Source organism: Corvus kubaryi, unplaced genomic scaffold, assembly GCF_017639235.1.
Source record: "Corvus kubaryi isolate FWS band 111438036 unplaced genomic scaffold, C.kubaryi_AGA036_p1.0 37256, whole genome shotgun sequence".
NCBI lineage: Eukaryota > Metazoa > Chordata > Aves > Passeriformes > Corvidae > Corvus > Corvus kubaryi.
In genome coordinates this window covers 5,793,497-5,805,389 of record NW_024581076.1, presented here as the reverse complement: position 1 = coordinate 5,805,389, position 11,893 = coordinate 5,793,497, and positions in this window count along the sequence as shown.

Sequence of the window (11,893 nt, the reverse complement as noted above, 5' to 3'; positions counted from 1 at the left end):
CTTGATCTCCTTGCACATTCTGAAGTCAAGGATTAACCTTAATGAGGTGTCAGTTTTGTTCCAGTAATGGTTTAGATTTACTTCAAAATAAATTTCTTGGATTTACCTCATGATTTTCTTCAGAAGTAGGAGACCATTATCTGAACATAAGCTCATGTTTTATTATCCTGATCACTTAGCCACATCATTTTGCCTCTGCAGCATGTAAATACAGAAACAAAAAAGAAAAGAAAAAAGAAAGTAAAAAGTAAAAAGCAAAAGAAAAAAGGAGGGAGAACAGATTTTTCCGTTTGACAAGAGTTTTTCAGTGCACAGTAAAGACATAAAGGCTGTGTTTGTCATATACATCTGCTTGCCTTTACAGACCTTTCTTCTGACTCAAGGTCTAATTTTGAGACTTAGAAGGAGATGAGAACTGATAATATATACATTCCTCTCTTCTCCTGAGTTTCGAAATAAACAAAACCAAATTTTTCTTTCTTAGATAATGGATCCTTCAAACCCAGTGGATATGCTGGTTTGTTTTTAAATAATTTTACAATTATTTGTGCACTTATTTAGTAAGTTGTCATTTTGGTATTCCAAGAGCTTCAAATTAGAGCAATAAAGTTGCACTGTGTTTTCTAAGATACCATTGTAGTTTTTTATCTCATTTGCCACTTATAATATCCATAGTACAGCTACATACTAGGATATGTAGATTGATATATTGAAGCTCTACATCTGTTTAAGTGTCACCATTCACAAATGTTTAAATGGATACCTGCCTTGATGTCCCATTTAGTGAAATTAATTGATTTCATTAGTATTGTGCAAAGGCTTCTATGTGTAATGGTGGCAGAGAAACAAACTCTTTGTACAGATGCACAAACATTATGGAAGAAGACTCACTAGCAATTTGACTTCAACACTGAATGAAGAGATTTAAATAACCTAGAAACTCTAGAATTACAGTAAACATATGCAGTTGCACTAGAAATACGGAGTTTATCTTTTTATCAGGAAGACAGTTTAGGGGTGGGTGAAACAGTAATATTCAGGGGACTGAGGACTAGACAGAAGGTAAGAAAAATCCTCAATGGCTCCACTGCCTTGTACTTTGAAGAACAGTTTAGGTTATCACCACGAGAATATAATACACTGGTATTGTTATTAACAATGCTTCCAATTTATAGTCACTTTGCACTGGAAAAAAGATCTTCTTTCATAAAGTTACTCACAAATTATTGATAGTAAGGGTATGGTTAAGTAGATCTCCATTTAACAAGCTACTCAGCCAGTTTGTGACACTTTACCGTGCCGTAAATCCAGTCTCTCCTGATGGGACAGAATTTGCTGAAAGTCCTTGCAAGGAGTTTGAAAGATAAACCGAGACTCTTCCTTGAGTTTCAATGCTTCCAGATAGTTGTTTATTAAGTCTTATCAGAGGAACAGAGCCACTAGTGTGACCCAGGTACAGCATAGAAGGAAGAAAAGTAGGAGTGAGAGCGTCTTCTGACTCTTTATTAAGATTTACACAGCTTTTAAAGATATTTTAACCAATAGTTACTAAAAACATACATTATTTTCACTTTCTTACCAATTATTCAGTAACACATCCAGGAACTGCGGAATTCTCTATCCATTCATTCCAAACTACTTTAATAGCAGAATATGGAGTAGTAGAAGAAGAAGAAGAAGAAGAAGGTTTAGAGAACAACAACAATCCTCCATTTTGATATTTTTTACTCTTACCTATGTACTACAAAGAGAAGCCCAAAACCTCTAAATTTTTCACCCTGTGACAATCTTACATAGTAGTCTATCACCTAATTCACACCACTGTATTTTCTAGTTCTTGTCTGACTGTTGGTAATTTTTTCCAAGGTTTGAAGCCAAAACAGTGTTGTTCAGGGGGGTAAGAACCCTTAAAAACAGGCAGAGAAATATTCTCGGCACTCTGGGTTCCTACAAGTTTGCAAATACCTCAGTGTACATAAACTGCTTTTACCCTTCAGTCAGGCAGTTAGAGGGTATTCAGGATTATTTTGTTGGATCATTTTCACTGGAAGGAAAACACCTGCTTTATCTCTGCATATCCTGGTTGAGCAAATCATCTACCCAAAGTCCTGTTTCTTAAATACAATAATAATACACAACAGCAGGAGGGTAACCTCCACACTCAGAAACCTAAGTTCTTTTTCTGGATAGGTCTGATTTAAAAATTTTTAATCCATGTTGAATTACAAGTATAGATTTTACTGGTGTATTCTTATAGTGGAATATAGGCATGAAAACAATTTGATGCTTACTATTTTTTGTTAAATGAGAAGTATGTCATTCTCAGAGAGCAATAACAGAGAATTATATGTCATTAAGTAATATGAATTTAAAATCCAGTAAAAGATTTGAAGTGGGCTGTAAGTTCCAACATAAGCCAGTGACTAAGACTTGCTCTTTCTTTTGAGCTCCCCTTCAGGTCACAGTACCAGAGGTCTCCAATGCTCTTTCTAATCTCCTGGTTGCTTTCATACACCTATGCTGTGTGATTCTCATGCAACCAAATGAATTCCTCCTCCCTATTCTAAAAGTTACTCTGGTCTGATCATCCACTAGAGTGGAGCTGAAGCCTTCCACAACTAGGTCAATGTTTTACCTTCATGACACAAATCAATGACCTACTCAAAAGTATTTTCTCAGTTCAAAGTTATTGCAAGTATGTTGCTGGGTCAACCATGCACTAGTAGGCCGTGCCTCTCTGTGCAAGTGGTATCTGCAGCTGTCTCATCCTTTTCATCACCTTCTACTCTCCCTTCTAGTCACTGATGCCGGTGATTATTGGGTCTGGATGCTGCAAGTTCCAATTCAAAATTTTGCTTAACATCAGACTGTGCTTAGTTGGCATTTTCCTAATCTCTTACTCAATCTCTCCACACATTTGCCTTCCTCATAGCCTGTTTTGTTCCATCCTTGGCTCTCACTGTTGCTTCCACCCTCACCTTGCACCAGCAAGGTGTCACCACAGCCCACGCTGGTGCCATAATTAGGTTTCCCAGGTAAGAAGGTCATTTGGTAGATCCTTTCCTGTTTCCCTCTTTTGTCATTTTCTGGGCACAGAGCCAGGACCTGGGCGTTTTGCCAGCATACATGCTGCTCTTCCACCCCACCCTGGACCTCATGTGTTCGTGCCTACATCACCTCTGGAGCCGTGCAGGGGGCCGCACCCCTCTCTACACCCCTGCTGTGGAGCCACTCCTGGTCCTGGCCACAACACCTCTGTCGGCCCTGCCTGGGAAGCCATGCCCAGAGCTGGGCTCCTCCACATACTCTTGGCCCTGTGCTTCCCTGCGAGCTTCCTCAATGCATTTTCCCAGCAGTGGAACACAGCTTGGGTCCATCGAGGTGTAGTGCTTGATGCATTGAATTTGGAATGCAGACTTATTCTGCTTGAGAAAATGAGAGAACATGGGCTGCTGCATCAATCAGACATGTAACAAGTCATGGACTTTTAATTGATTTGTAGGTTTACAGTGCTACACCATCCCCAGACATACCAGGCTCCTCCATAGGTACGTCTGCTGGCACAGGGGCTCCTCTCCTCTCGCAACAGCTCTTGCAGCAGCAGAACATGATCAGCCCTTGCACTGGGTCTGGCTGGGATGGAGTTAACTTTCTTCATAGCCTACTGTGTTTTGTGTTTGGGACTGAGACAGTGTTAGTAACACACCAGCGTTTTGGATGTTGCTGAGCAGTGTTTGCACAACCCCAGGGTCCCTTTTTTTTTTTTTTTTTGCCTCTATTTTACCCCACCAGCAAATAATCTGGGGGTTCACAGGAAGCTGGGAGGGGACACAACCAGGACAGGTGACCCTGATTGACTAAAGGGATTTTCCATGCCATACATCATTGTGCTCAACTATGAAATCAATGGAAAAGAGAGATGTTTGTGGTTAAAGCATTTGTCATCACAAGTAACTATTACAAGTAGTGAGTTCCTGCTTCCCAGGAAGTAGCTGGACACTTTCTGCTAAGGGGAAGTAATGAATTAAATCCTTATTCTGCTTTGCTTCCGCAAATAGCTTTTCTTCACCTATTAAACTCTTTGTCTCAATCCGAGTTTTCAGCTTTTGCTCTTCCAAGTCTCTCCCCTATCCCTCTTGGGAGAAGTGAGCAAGGGGCTAGGTGGAGGCTCAAGGTCAGCCACTACAGCACACAAAATACTTTTGCCTTGGTTGACAAAGTCTTTTTGTTGTCCTGAATGAATACAGATCTGTTCTCTGCCATCAGGGCTGATGGAAAACAGGTACACGTGGCACCATCAGGACATGGAGGAAGAACTGGTTTTGCCTCTCATCTTGAATGAGGAGGTGTTTGAATGAAAAAGTATTTCTGGTACTCTGACTTAATCATGCATGACGAGGGTTAATTGCAAAGGCAAATAATTATTTCTGCCTCCTTTTCGAGCATCTTCTACCAAGCATCACAGTGCCAAGAAAATTAAGGAGAGAGGAAAGATTTTTGCTGTTCTGGGTAGCAGGACTCAGCTCCTCCTTAGAAACTGTCTGCTTTTACATTACCAATCTTTTCATCCCCATTCCCTGGACAGCATATCCAGCTCCTAACAAGATCATGAAATCTAAGATCACACAAAATGTAGATACTATTACCAGAGGCTGTCCATACAGGGGAGAGTAGTTGAGGGTGATAGGCAGTTCCTAACTGCCTCCATATTAATTATTTGTCCATCTGGGAGCTGCTGGTGTTGTTGAGTAATAGTGTGTCACCCAGGTAATGCAACATGTCGCTTTTCAATGTGCTACAACACTTAGGTAGTCCATTCTGCCAGATTACGGTAGTCAGCTCTATAAGTGCCATTTTCTATTTCCTGGGGCAGCAACTGATCCCCAAAACAGGCTGTCAGGTGTCCCAGTGTTGCAAAATGCGGAATATATAAAATTTTCTTTAAAAAGGATGTTCTTTGATGTTTAATCTCTGTGTAATTTTAAACCTAATCAACAAGAAAGGAAATTTAATCCATGAAACAGATAGCAGCTAACAAGCTCTAAGTGATGTCTGTTGGAAATTAGTTGTCGGTAGGATTGCGTTGTTAAGGTTTAGAACTTGACAACCTTCAATGATCTTAGATCCAGGGGGAGATTACTAAAGCATGGGAAGAAGAGTGTACCACTGATAGTGGACACAAAGAATGCACAATCTGTGGCCCACCAGGAAATTTGGGAGAACGGACAAGATAAGGAAAAAAATAATAAAGCCAATTCAGCAACTGTGCTGAATCAGCTTCAACTGGGGAAAGGTAATTCTGGTAGTGAGAGTCTGTGACTGCAGCTCAGGGCCCACCAACTCCTGAAGCCCACAACTCAGGAGAAGAGAAAAGAATGTCTGGGAATCGTTAACCAATAGAACATTAGCACCACTATATAAGGATCTCTATACTGCAATAAGTCTGGTACACAAGCGCCTGCAGGGTAGGCAAGTCCTTGCAAATTAGCCCAAGAGAGTAGATAGTATTTCCATTCTATATATGGCACAAAATCGTTATTGTGCAATTTCACTGATTTGGTAAATGTCTGTTGCCATGCTGATCCTGTGGCAACATTTCCACCGTCAAATCCAGATGAGTACATAAATGTGATTGTTTACTGAACACGTACATCTCATAAATCCCCTTGCCTTTAAAGCCAAGCCATTACTAAGGCTTTGCCGTCTTAACTCTGTATTTTTCTTTTGCTCTTAAGAAAGAAGCTTCTATGTAGATCTTGTGAGCTTGTAAATAGAACAAGAAGTTAAAACTGATTAAGTTGCTTTGGCATCACTTGTGCCATCAAAAATACTTTTACTAGCATTTTTGTGCTAGTAATTAAAGAAATCAGACTCATCCTATCTTTATAGTGTTGTAAAACTTGTGTGTGGTTCTTTCATCTGGTGAAATAGACCAGTATAAGGCAAAACTTATGGATGGTATTACAGGAAAATGAGAACATATATAAATTTTTCAGCGTGTCACTGGTTGCTGTACCAACAAATACCAGAAAATGCTGCAGTTATATCAATATAACTTGACTATATACTTGAATATAACTATAACTTTTACATACATATATGTATGTGGGTGTGCGTGTGTGTTTGTAGTCTCTAATGCCTTTCCTGTAGAGTATTGATACAATTTCTCAGTTTTTCATTATTCCTCATGAAAAAATAAGTAGTGGATTTTATAGCACAGTCACTTTTTAATGCACAGAAACTTCACGTTCTTTTCAGTATGAAATACAAAGCCTGTATGGTCCATTAACAAAGTGATAATTTTGCAAGAAAACTACCAATGCAATGTAGTTACTTCAATTGGAACAGGAAAACTTTTTAATCCTGCATCCTTCAGGACCCAGGATTTTACTTAGTCTGCACCAAATATTTTTAAATACAGGTTGACACAATTAGAACAATTCAAGCACAGATCTACCCAGAAGGAGAGCACCAAAGGGGCTGAAGTTACCCTGCTAACATTACAAGCTATCATCTCCAATGCTGCCCACTAAAGAACTCTGCAGAGCACACAGTTCTCCCTTGCAGGCTTACACAGGCTAACTATTCATAACTGGCTGGATTAGGTGCCACAATAAAGGTAGCCAGGATGTTGTGTGGATGAAAGCTAGGAATGGAACAGCAGAGCTGGTTTACAGGAGAGCTGCTTGTTTAGCAGAAAATCTCATACCACAAGAATGGGGTAGGCTAAATAAAAGAGTAAGCATTCAATTTGGCACCATTGTTTCTAATGTATTGAAGTTGCTTCTATTTCCCCACCTACTTAAATCCTCTTCTTTTACTGCCAGGTGCACTGGAGAGAGTCCTTTGCTTTCAGCCACTCTGTATTGATCCAGTTATTTTAATTTAATCCTGTTATTAATATGCAGGTTGCTACTTCAGTTTTTAATATGTTTAAATCCTTCCAAGCTGACCTCTTTTGCCTTTGCCTTTGTCTGGGAAACTTGTAACACACAGTTCTCAGCAAAGAGCCAAAGCAAGGCAGCCTCCTCTCCCTCATGCACCTCCTGGTAATGTTCTGTCTTCTCAAACATGTTACTCTTAAGAACACTTACAGGTAGAAATAGAAACTGAATTAGATAATAGAAGGGTAGAGTTTAACTCCAGGGTTTGTAAATCTCACTCAGCTGCTAGCTCCTTCCTTTCACAGAGCTCCCTCTCTCTCTTCCTTCAAGACCTCTGTACCAATTGCACATGCAAATCAATAAACTGTGAAGCCAGTTAGGTATTTAGCATGAATTCATCAAGGAGAAAAGAGAACACAAATCTTCTGGCTTCATCTCTCCCATTAGTGCCAGCAAAGTCCCCTGTGTTACACGTCATGGTCACAATCATGTAATGCGCACCCACTGTTTCCTCAGTTCCCCACAGTCACATCAGGACTGGAACCACACCTGGCTACATAATAAAATTTCAGTGGTTTCATTTGGATAGCCATTCGTTTCCACCTCGGATAGTAGGGCCCAAAAGATTCTATCAGACTTTCCAACTACAACTCCATTGCACTCTATGCTGTAAATAGTACGATAAGGCTGTTTTTCTCTGGGGTCCAACACTGAGGAGCTCTGCAAAAGTGACAGTGCAAAGCAAGTTTCAGAGTTGTCGCTGAAACAGAGTGATAACAACCTGCTGGACTTTATTTAATATATTACACATTAATTAAAGAGCTAATAATCCTGTGCAAGGAAAAAACATATGTATTTCCTGATTTACTTGAATTATAATTATTAAAGACAGTTATCACTAAGGATTTATCTACACTGCTTACATATTTAATTCATAAGATGGAAGGGGAAAAAACTGATTTACAAAAAGATTCTGTTCAAAATGTAACCTGTATTTATACAATATCATTTCTCATTAAGCATTGGGTATCCATTTCTCAAGGAATTTAATTAAGTGTACTTGATGAGAGAGTGAACAGAAGTAATTGACAAGACTCATTAAATTCCCCTTAAAACATACAGCTACGGACTTCAGTGGGAGTTAAATCAAACCCTAAATTAAGAGCCAGATTGCTTCAAGATTAAAACAACTCGTTTCAAAGCCTGGGGACAGTTTGTTCAATTTTATACTGTATTGGTATTCTTCTTTTATTAAGTGCACAAACAGGTGGGATGAGATTCCTCTCACCTAACTTTAGATAGATACAGTTTACAATTTGGAGCTAGTCATGCCAGACTCCCTTTATACTCAATGGAGAGAAACAGCCTCTTTTAAGGCATGATGCATCTGACCTATTTAAATGTCTACTTTAGAATGAGATAAATTGTGTGCTATAACCATTTGGTCTTCTTCATTGAAAATAGAAGTAATTAGGCTAATTCATTTAAAGGGAGCTGTCTGCAGCATAAGTGTTTACATTTAGTAAAGTGATTACTTTCTTTGGCAGATGAAGGTATTTAGACTCATCATCAATGTGTGTAGAAGAGGATAAGTTAGTCAGTTGAACTAAAGCACAAATGTATGTTTTACCTGATCTTCCAGATGGAACTTACTGGCTATACACAGAGCAAACATAAAATATTTTTTACTCAATAATACTCTTTATTCTTCTGATCTACTATATTCATAGCTGACCGACATCCATAGTAACTGGTATTTAAAAGAAGGATGTGAATGGGCTACTCCTTCCCCTCCACTGTTAGGGGTATTTATGCAAACACAATAAAGTAAGGATTTTGTGTTATTCTTGTGATCCTCTTGCAATAAAAGAATTCTTGGAGTTACATGCTAAAAGTGATCACAGAATTATCTGTCATATAATTAAGTTCAAGACAATCTGCTGCTTAGCTGGAATGAAAGGCATTTTCACGCCACAATTTATATTAATTTCCCCTGGCATATTCACAGAGGCATTCTGATTTAGCTCTATCATAGTTTCTGTACCTTGTTCTCCAAAACAGAGCATGTAAATAAAGCCAGAGTTTTCTCTGGAGCATTAATAATTGTACTTGCTTCAAGGTTTAAACAGAGTATGATATGGTTTTAGCTCAAAAACTATTTTACTAAAGATATCATTAGATTTTCTGTTATGCAACTTTATTATAAATTGTGAAAAATTTTTATTGTGTTTCATTTAGTTTAATTTTCTTAATTAAATGAAGATTGAAGTAATAATTTTTGTAAAATTTATTACCTTCTCCACCCAGCACTGGAAATCATTACGTTCTAAGGACACCCAGCACAATTGCTGTAGTGACTATCTCTGATAATCTGGTTATTAGTCTCTAGTAAAAGATGACCTGATATATACAATGAAACAAACTTCCTCATGATGGCTTATATTTACATCTTGCAGTCAGTACACAGAAGCATTCTGTGTCTCTGCAAATGTTTGTTTTGAAGAGTTAAGTGTGACATACGTGCTATAACCACTTGGAATCACAGAAGCATAAAGTAATCTAGATGGACTCTGGGACCTTGTCAGGTTGAATCCCCTCTCAAGGCAGGTCTAACTCTGATGTTAGATGCTCAGTGCCTTCCCCAGTTTTACATATCTGTAGTTCCTAGACAACTGGTTATAGTGTTGGATCAGCTATGATTCCATCATTGGAAGTGTTCAAGGTCAGGCAGGGTGAGGTTTTGAGCAACTTGATCTAGTGAAAGATGTCCCTGCCCATGGCTGGAAATGATCTTTAAACGTCCCTTTCAACCCAAATAAATCCAGGATATGTATATATATATATATTTTTTTTTTTTTTTTTTTAATAACGGTGAATAAGAATTTTTTTCATGGAATTTATGTCCATTATTACTTGTCCTTTTGTGTTGGACCCCCAAGGAGATCTGTAACCATCCACTAAAAAGTTGTACACAAGTAAATCCTTTTCATATTTTCTTCAGACTGAACAAACCCATTTGTCTCAGCCTGTACTCATGTGTCACAGGCTGCAGCCCCCTGGTCAGCTTTATGCTCCTCTACTGGACTTGTCCCTGTATGCTAATGTTTCTTGTATTTGGGAGTCCAAAACTGGACACAACATTCCAGATGCAGCCTCTTGAGTTCACAAGGAAGTCACTTTCCCTAGCCTGCTGGCTACACCCTTAATAATGCAACCCAGCATGCAGTTAGGCTTTGTTGCTGCAAGGGCACATTGCTGGCTCACGTTTGGGTTGTTCACCATGACCCCCAGGCCCTTTCCCAAAAGACAAGGAGCCCACTGCAGCCACATGAAACACATATTCCTTATTACAGCAAGTTCTATTAGATCAATTTGGTGGCCCTTCATTCTTGTACTTGAAGAAATGCCCAAGTTAATTTCTTTCCACCATTTCCATACCATATAGAATTTATAGAACACCATATTCTAATTCCCTCGTTTATATGGAGAATATATATGAATTTGTATTCAGAATATATATTCAGAAATCTATGTTCATATGGTATAGGAATATGTAACATCATCTATGTTCCATACAGAATTCCATATTCATTTATAAGCTGTAAGAAAACTATGGATTTTTTTTTCCTTTTCTAATAAATTCCAATATTTGGGTTCCTTTTCTGATGTTTTCACAAGTTATGCATATCATAAAGACCTTGAATCCAAATGATAATAGTCAGCTCAGAGTCCATTGCTTACTGGTGAAAGCTGCTTGCCAGGATTTTTTTCCTAGTCATTCTGTCTTACAAAAGCCTCTTGTACAAAAAACTCCCTCACAGTATGCCTTTGTCCTTATTACCCTGAATATCTTCATATCACAAACTTTCCCACCACACCAGCAAACTTGCTCACCTCACTGCTCACTTCTTTTCCAGGTCACCTAAGAGCATGCACAGAGCTTTGGGAAAAGCAGTGGTTACCAGTGGTTGTGACCAGTTGTTACCAGTGACCTTCTTCCACTATAATAAGTAACCTGTCCTCTCACCCTCTGTTTCCCAAGTTGTAACCTGTTGTTTACGCATAATATTACTTTTTATTTAATGTCATGACTACTAAGTTTCCTTGGAAGCTTTTGATGATGGTACTATGAAATGTCTTCAGAAGTACAAGCAGATTGCATCAACTTGGCTTTGTCCAAATATTTGCAACTGTAAAGTAGGAGTTTCGTTTTTAGAAAACAAACTGAGTCTTCCATAGTGCATCTTTTATATACCAGTCATTCACCAGCCTTACAGACTCTCTGATGATCTTCTTGATGTGCTGAGGAAGAGTTTAGTCCTTATTTAGAGATCTTCAGCAGGATGCTCCTCCCAGGTTGGTTTTTTTTCTTTTTTTCTTTTTTTTTTTAATATATTATCAGCCAGAATTTATTAATTTTTCTATTTTCCTCATTTGGATATGACTTCAGTGTTTTGAAGGTTGCCTTCTTGCTTCTGATGACATCTCTTCCTTATTATTTAGTCATGCCTGGTTCTTTGTACCTTTACTCAAGCCTGTCTTAATAGGTTGCATGCACTGGCATATGACCTAAATATATTAAATGCATAATTCTGCCGTGTCCCAGGTATTGGCCTCTGGTGATTATATTTATGCACATATTAGTTAAGGAGGAAGAGAAGGTTGCCTAGTTTCTGCCAAGAGAGCAGATGTTATATGCAGTACTAGCCAACCTATGGCTCTGACAGTCAAGACATCAGACCTATAATAAAGCAGAAACCCTGCATAATTTCAACCAAACATGTTCACCCTCCCGTTCTAAGCAGTGGTTTTATACTCCAGAGCTGTAAAGGTAACAATCTGCTTCATATGCCTCTCCGGGCCGCAGCCCTCTGCAGCAACCCCCTACAAGCCCAATCTGTCTTGCCCTGTGAGGGATCCTACTAACAATACTCTCTTCTTTCCAGTCCAGGGAAAGTGCAGTCCCAATGACTATTACAAATTAAATTAGTGATTAACTGAATCCTAAA